Raw genomic sequence first — 8,156 nt, 5'->3', positions numbered from 1 at the left:
TATTATATTGTATTTTTATCATTATTATATACATTAAATATTTTTAAAATTTTATGTGTTTGAGTGTATTGCCTACATATTTGTAAGTGTACCCATGGGAATGGAGGCCAGAAGAGGGTGTCAGATTCCCCTGGAACTGGAGTTACAGATGGCTGTTAACCACCATGTGGGTGCTGGGAATTAGACCTGGGTCCTCTGCAAGGGCAGCCAGTGCCTTTAACTACTGACCCATCTCTCCAGCCCTATTATTATATTTTTTGGTGCTGGGCCTCCCATGTGCTAAATAAGTGCTCTACTACTGGTGTAGAGGTGTATTGTCAGCTCTGGAGTTAAATATATCAATTACCTTGCCCAAAGCCACTATGCTGAGAAAACAGGATTTATACCCAGATCCACTTGAACTATAAAGCTTGTATGTGTTCCATTATGTGGTACCTGTCCTTTCAAGATGGAGATAGAGACAGATAGAGCTGAAGACCCTGGAAGTATGCTTTATTTTCTTTTAATAAAGAATCAAGGAGAGAAAAGAGTCCCAAATGGAGCTTTAAACTAGAAATTAATGAAAGTAGATCTTAACCTCATTTAAAACTCAGTATCTTCTCTCTCTCTCTCTCCGTCTCTCTCTCTCTCTCTCTCTCTCTCTGTCTCTCTCTCTCTCTTTCGCTCTCTCTCCCTCTGTACGCGGATGGGTGGGTCCTGAAATGAGAGGTTAGGAAATAGCATATCTGGTCTGAGATGGGGGTGGAAGATCTGCACCTTCACATGCCCAGAAGAGTTAGACATAAACTATAATCAATCTGAGGAAGTCTTGGATAAAAGAGCTGACACACCAACACTGGCAAATATGGAGGAGTCTAAAAGGAACCAAGACCCAGAGGATCACAAAGAAAAGGGACGTGCAGCTCATCACCATACTGGAGCTATTTCTGTTTAGAGAAACACCGAAGTCCTCCTCTAGCCCTCCGCCCTTAGCCTGCGTAATTCTGCAGGTCATTCCTACCAACTCTGTCGCCTTTCTGACTCCCTGTGTAATTAGATCCAACCTTTTAAGAAAGAGAGGGTCTGGCAGATATGGCTCATGGTTTATGCATAACCCAGTTCCTTTCATGTTTCTTGCTAAAAATTTATGATTTTAAATTGCATTTTTGAGACTGTATTGTAACCATTCCTGGGGTTGGGAAATTTCCTGATAACAAAGAAGTTGGCTGCTGTTTTGTTGACTGCTGAAGTATATTGGGCGAAGGTGGAGGAAGGACTGTGCATAGAGCAAGGTAAGGATGCTGAGAATATTATTGTCTGGAGACAATAATATTTCATTTTGTACTGGCCATAAAATTATATTAATCAGGATTTTCCAGAGAATCAGGAGCAGCAGATTAAGTAGGTAGGTAGATAGTCTATATGATTATAGAGGCCACTTTATGTCACCAGTTAGAGAACCAAGAAATCCGATAGTGTATTTTGGTTCAAGTCCAAAGATCTGAGAGCCAGGGGAACTGATGGTATAACTCTCAGTTCCTAAGGCATGAGATCAAAGTTGGGGTGGTATGGGGAGTGGGGTATAGGTCCTAGAGCCTGTAGGCTTGAAAACTAGGGATTTTGATGTTCTAGTACAAGGATATATATATATATATATATATATATATATATATATATAAGAGAGAGAGAGAGAGAGAATATGAATTCACTCTCAATTTTTTTAAAATTTAGGCCTCAGTAGACTGCATGTTGTGCACTCACACTGGGAAGGGTAGATCTTGTTTTCTTAGCCTAATGATTCAAATGTAAATCTGTTCCCACCATACCACCCCTGGGCACACCCAGATATGCATTATGAGTTGCCTGGGCATCCCTAGCCCAATCAAGACGATACAGAATTAAACATCCGAGACATCTACCTGGACAGCCTCTCCAAGTCCTCTCCAGCAGCTTTATGGAACTTGTATTTCTAACATTATGATTGTTCACGCTGCCGTTTCTTCTATTTTTGGAAACAAAATAGCTTTGATCTCAAAGGTAACTTTTTTCTTTGTATTAGTTTTAACTTTAATGATATTCGTAATGTCCTTAAACTGTTTTTTCCCCCCAATGGCATAGTCAAATGTAGTTCATATTTTTACTTGCATATGAGATAATTAGTTAAGAACGGACTTTCCGTACTCCAACTTTCACTTAAGAACAACTAAAAGAATAAGTACAATAATGGGATTATAATGCTGAATATAATCAATGAAAGAAAAATTATATTGCAATAAGAGGAGGTGGCTGATTTGCTTGCGTGTTTGTTTTTGAGACAGGGTCTCCCTGCAGCTCCAGCTGGCCTGGAACTCGATATGTAGACCAGGCTGGCCTCAATCTTTCAGAGTTCTGCCTGCCTCTCCTTCCCAAGTGCTGGGATTAAAGGTGTGTGCCCCACAACTGGCCCTAAAGTACTTGTTTTAATATACTCATTTGCTGGTCCAGCAAAGATACACAATGTTTTATTTTTGACAACTTGTTCAAATATTTACAGGGAATGTGATCATTCTAGTTTCCTGAAAAACTATGGAAGAAAAAATATAACGTGACTCCCTATTTCTTTGCGATGATCTCATTCTGTCCATAACTCTATTGTGGACTTTATTAAATAAACTGCATAGTAATTATTGGCCAATTTGATGGGTATCTTCAATAAAATATAAATTCCTTGAAGGTATATTAAGGTATATTCATTAATGAGTTAAATGAACACTAGCAAAATTTGCTGGTTCTTTAGTAAGGTACAAAAATTCAATAATGAGGGGAAACTGGCTTTGGTGGTTCACACCTTTAATCCCAGCCCTTGGGAGGCAGAAGCAGGCAGAGCTCTGTGAGTTCAAGGGTGGCCTGGTCTCCATAGTGAGTTCTAGGCTAACTGGGGCTACAGGGTGACCCTGTCTCAAAAAACAACAAGAAAACCCCGAACAACAACAATAACAACAAAAAAATGAGGGATCAAATTAATTAGACCAATGAACCAACTGGTCAGCATAGCTAGCTGACAGGGAACTCCTATCCAAATTCATCACTGCTTGACTGGTTTAGGCAACTTCTGTTGGCAGGGACGCTCCTGTTTTCCTGCACTCTTGTCCTGCTGGGTTTCCAAGGTAAAAGCAGTGATTCCAAAAGTCCCCTGGTAGGGCATCCATTTGTTGTCACAGTTCAAGTAAATATATAAAAAGTATTCTGGGGATGTTGGAAATAGTCCTCTGGTTTCCTACTGCAGGAGGCAGACTTATCTACACATATTTTCCCTTCATTCTTCCTTTTTTTCTTTATGAATTTCCTCTTTCTTCAAATACTAAGAAGTGTGATGTACTGCATTTGAGATTGGGGGTTAGGTGAAGGATGGACCAGTTTCCAAGTGTTGTTACATTCCAGTGCCGTGCTGATACTTCAGAACTTTTACTGTATTCAGTACTCAAAAACTGCTTGTTGAATGAATAAATATAATTTGTCTCACTCAGCATCACTAAGCAATGACTTAAACTTCTTAGAAAGCTTGACAACAAAATGTTTAAATAAATACATAAAGGAGATCAACATTTGGCGTCACTAAGCCTTGGGCATCTAGACAGGGCTTCTGAAACTTTTCCAACTAGCAATCCTTTTGACCTGAGAAAAAATTTTCATGACCCCAGGTCCATGAACATAAAAAATTAGCATACAAGTAGAATATTTATTAATAATAAATCAAATACATTTATTTTCAAACAATTCTTTGGTATACATGTAACCTCACCATTTTTATTTTCTGTGTATGAGTGTATTAAGTGCACCTAAGTGCAATGCCTGTGGCGGTCGGAAGAGGATGTCAGATTCCCTGGAATTGGAGTTGTGGACAGTTGTTAGCCGCCATGTCGGTGCTGGGAATCAAACCTGGGTCCTCTATGAGAGCAGCCAGTGCTCTTAACCACTGATCCATCTCTTCAACCCATAAATTATTAAATCTTGATCCAGGTATGGTGGTCCTGCCTGTAATCCCCACACTTGGGAGGTAGAGGCAGGAGGATCAGGAGTTCAAGGCTACCCTCTGCTATACAGTGAATGTGAAGCAAGCCTGGGCTACATAAGACAGTTTCCAAAAAACCATCTCCCCTTCCCCCCAGAAGAACTAAATCTTGGCTGAATATTTGATACTGCAGGATATAGAGCAGGTTCAAATATTTTCCAGAGGTGATTGATATTTTGATTTTATAATCATCTGTGTTAAGAAGTCTGCATCACAGATATGGGTAATACAGAGTGGCAGAAGTATGCTGCAGCCTTTTCAGAAACTGTTGGGGCTTCTATCCTAGTCCCAAGCCCCAAAATTCATTTAATGATTTTTTAAAGTGAAACTCAAGCCACCAACTCAAAGAACAATAAAAAGTCAAATATCCTAACATACTATAATCCAAAGATGATAATTTGATACATGCTGAAGAATAAGTGTTGAAAAAGAAAAAACTTTGTTCTGCAAAAGAGCAGAACATTTTTTAGGCACAGTAAAACACTGAAGTTCACAACATATCGTAGTTTCTAACTTGAACCAATGTGTTTCAGGTAACATTTGATGGCCTGGCATGGTGTGATGGCCATGCCATGGTGAGGTATGCAGGGCCATGCTGTGTTAAGAATGACGAAGTCAAGTGACGTGGCACGAGCCAGTGCTGCTAGATTCGTCACTCATTTGATTTTGAATTAATTTTTGGTTGATGTGCATTCAGAAACCTTTTATTGTTAACAATTTTTTGTGACCCTCTGTATTCATGAGGGGTCATGATTCATGTGAATGTGTCATGGGATCAAGAATGCAAGTGTATGGGGGACTAAAGAGATAACTCAGTGGTTCAGAGCACTGACTGCTCTTAGAGAGAACCCAATTTGGTTCCCAGCACCCACATGGTGGCTAACAACTGTCCATAATTCCAGTTCCAGGGGCTCTGACACCTTTCTCTGCGGGCATTGCATGACATGGGTGCACTTACATACATATGGGCAATATACTCATACACAGAAAATAAATAAAATGAAATAAAGACTACAAGCTAATGGTGTACTAATGACACACTAGCAAATCTTGCTTAAAAACAGTAGCTGAGAAATCTGCCTGGCTTATCTGGACACTGGATTAGCCTAAATTTCATAGTCAAAACTATGCTTAATTTTAGCCTAAATGTAGGCTTGCATTGGGGTAAAATTCAAGATGACTATGGTTTTGACTCAGAATTGGATACTTGGTGCTGGTAAATTATCTTAATTCTTTTTTTTATTGAATTCATTAGAACCTGGGGTTTATTATTTTTAAAAAATTAAAATTGCATTTATTTCTTTGTTTTATGTGTGGATGGGGGTATGCCACAGCCTATGTATGGACAGGACAGCTTGTCAAAGTTGGTTCTCTCCATACACCATGGACTGAACTCAAGTTGTCCACCTTGGCAACAAGTGCTTTTACCTGCTGAGCCATTTTGCCAGCCCTGTTCTTTTTGTGGGCTGGCCTATTTCTAGTTCACAGCTGACTTCAAAGGGTAGCCTTCTATAGGTTCTAACTAAAACCCTGGGATGTTAGCAGGTTAGCAAGAGTTTTCTGGGACTGATTCCTGTTTTACCTAATCCTATATCCAAAGTTAATCTTACATTTTGAAATCATTTAACACTATTTCTTCAGTCTGTCTTCCTACTGTGTAGTCAGCTTATTTAAATTTAGCTAGCCACGGGACTGGAGCAATGTCTCAGTGGTTAAGAGCACTGGCTGCTCTTGCAAAGGACACTGGTTTGGCTTCCAGCACCCACATGGTGGTTAATAACTGTTTGTAACTCCAGGTCCAGGGGATCCTACACCCTCTTCTGGCCTCTACAGGTATTGCATGCATGTAGGCAAAACACTCATACACATAAAATAAAAGTAAATCAACAAAAAAATTTAAAAGTTAGCTATCCTTTAGAAAAATAATGTAAACAATCTTACTAAGACTTGAACTCCTCTTGTAACCAACTTTTTACCAGCTAGGATAAATACGTAGCTTTCCTCTTAAACTCTGCTCCCTATTTTTCCCTCATGGCTTCCTTGCCTGGCCCAGAATACTCTGTGTGTGTGTGTGTGTGTGTGTGTGTGTTTTCTGTGAAAGTATCATCACTGAAAACAGCATTCTTGGAAAGCATATTGAAAGCAATGAATTGTCCACAGTGTGTGTTGCCTAACAACATGTGGGCTTAGGTTGATAACAGCTGTCTGTGGTTTTCTATGCTGTTCTGGGTCAGTAGGGTCAGAAAAGGCAAACTTCTTTCTTGCTTAAAGGTTATTTAGGACAAAGTTCCTTACTCCTTTCCCATATCATGCTGGATGTACTGTTTAAATAAATACAGAGAAAATTCTTTGTTCAAGGAACAGGCCTGAGAGTGATTGGAAAGGAACAGTTTGGAGAGCAGATGGATCACTCTTGGTTTAGTCAGGCTTTCTTTGTTCAGGCGCTGCCACATTTGTTTGCCCACTATCTGAGCTGTAAATATAGCTCTGCTCAGCCTCATAAGCTTAGGTATCAGGTAACAAATGTTTCTACCAGAGGAGTGGAGGTGAGTCTTGTCCCTTGTCAATGATCTTTGTCTTTAAAGTCCATGTGCCTCAGTAGCTCTCAGAATCCTTAAATTCACATTTTTTTTCAAATATTTTATCTGGACTTTTTTAGCTGTTCTTGGCAGGAGAACTGATGGTACAAATTGGTCTACTACCATTGGAAGTCTCAGATTGTCAAATTCAAACATCAATTTTTCCAGATAAGGCTAACCTCCTCAGTCAATATTGAACTCAGCAGTAAAAAGTACTAGTGTACTGGCTTATACCATTCATGTTGTGTTAAGAATGGTAAATATCACTCTGCTTCCCACCTGCAGGCCTCTCTCTCCAGGGTAAGTCCATTGCGCCCTCCATCCCTTGACTCCCCCCAGCCTCACTCACCCTTCCATCTCCCCTGCCAGTCTCTCCTCCTAGCCTGTGTCCTGTTCCATTCCTTGTCTTGGCATCCCAGACACCTGGGGAACCACTACTGCTTCCTGATCCTTTGCATCCATAGGAACTCAGTTCCTTCTCAGGTCCCCAGGAGCACTGCCTCTGGACCTGGCCCAGCCATCACCTCCCTCTGCTTCCCTGGACCTGTACAACCCACAGGCTTCTCTCCAACCCTCAGGCGTCTCTCTGGGTAAGTTGATCACACCCTCTGTGCCTTGACTCCCCCAGCCTTGTTCACCCTCCCATCTCCCCCTACAGTCTCTCCTCCTAGCCTGGGTCCTGTCCCATTCCTTGTCTTGGGGCCCCAGACACCTGGGGAACCACCACTGCTGCCTGATCCTTTGCATCCAGACCAACTCAGTTCCTTCTCTGGTCTCCAGGAGCACTGCTTCTGGGCATGGCCCTGCCCTCACCTCCCTCTGCTTCCCTGGGTCTGCACAACCTGCCAGCCTCTTTCCTGGACACTGGGGCTGACCTTTCCTCTTCCTGGTCCTTTGCATCCAGACCAACTTAGTTCCTCAGTCCCCAGGGGACCTTGGGGCTGCTTCCTGGCCCCGTCTTCCTTTGCATCTCTGGGTGGCACAGCCTCCAGCTGCCCTAGACCAGCATCTTTCTTGGGCCCTGCTCACAGGCCAGTCCAACCCCCAAATTCCTGAGGCCAAAATCGTTCCTGGAGGAATTCAGACCTTAGGAGAAAGCCTGAGAGCATCTGACCCTCATCTGAATTGGGCCTCTGTGGGAACTCCTGAAGAAAAAAGCAATCTGGCCACTCCAACATAAAATCAAAAGAGAGAACTGGAAGCTTAGAAAAACCTGCCTTTCATGCCCAAAAAGTAAACCACAAAGACACATAACGTTCACAAAAAGAAGCAGGCCTAAACTTGAGGACTTGAGTCTCACACAAGATTCAGAAACTACAAAAGAAATCCACATGTCAAAATCACAGAGAAAAAATAATAACATGAAAAACCAAAATAACATATCCCCACCAAATACCAATAGTCCTCTAGAGGAGTACAATGAGAACCCCCTAGAGATAACACAGGGCATAGAACTCAAAAGAACAATTACAAACGTGATAAAAAAAATTCAGTGAATTTAAAGAACACACAAAGAAATCAAAGAACTAAATGAAGATTGTGATAAA

Source organism: Nannospalax galili, unplaced genomic scaffold (genome assembly GCF_000622305.1).
Source record: "Nannospalax galili isolate Female #2095 unplaced genomic scaffold, S.galili_v1.0 scaffold693, whole genome shotgun sequence".
NCBI classification, from domain to species: domain Eukaryota; kingdom Metazoa; phylum Chordata; class Mammalia; order Rodentia; family Spalacidae; genus Nannospalax; species Nannospalax galili.
The sequence above is the reverse complement of the archived record's forward strand: the minus strand, read 5'-3'. Positions refer to the sequence as shown.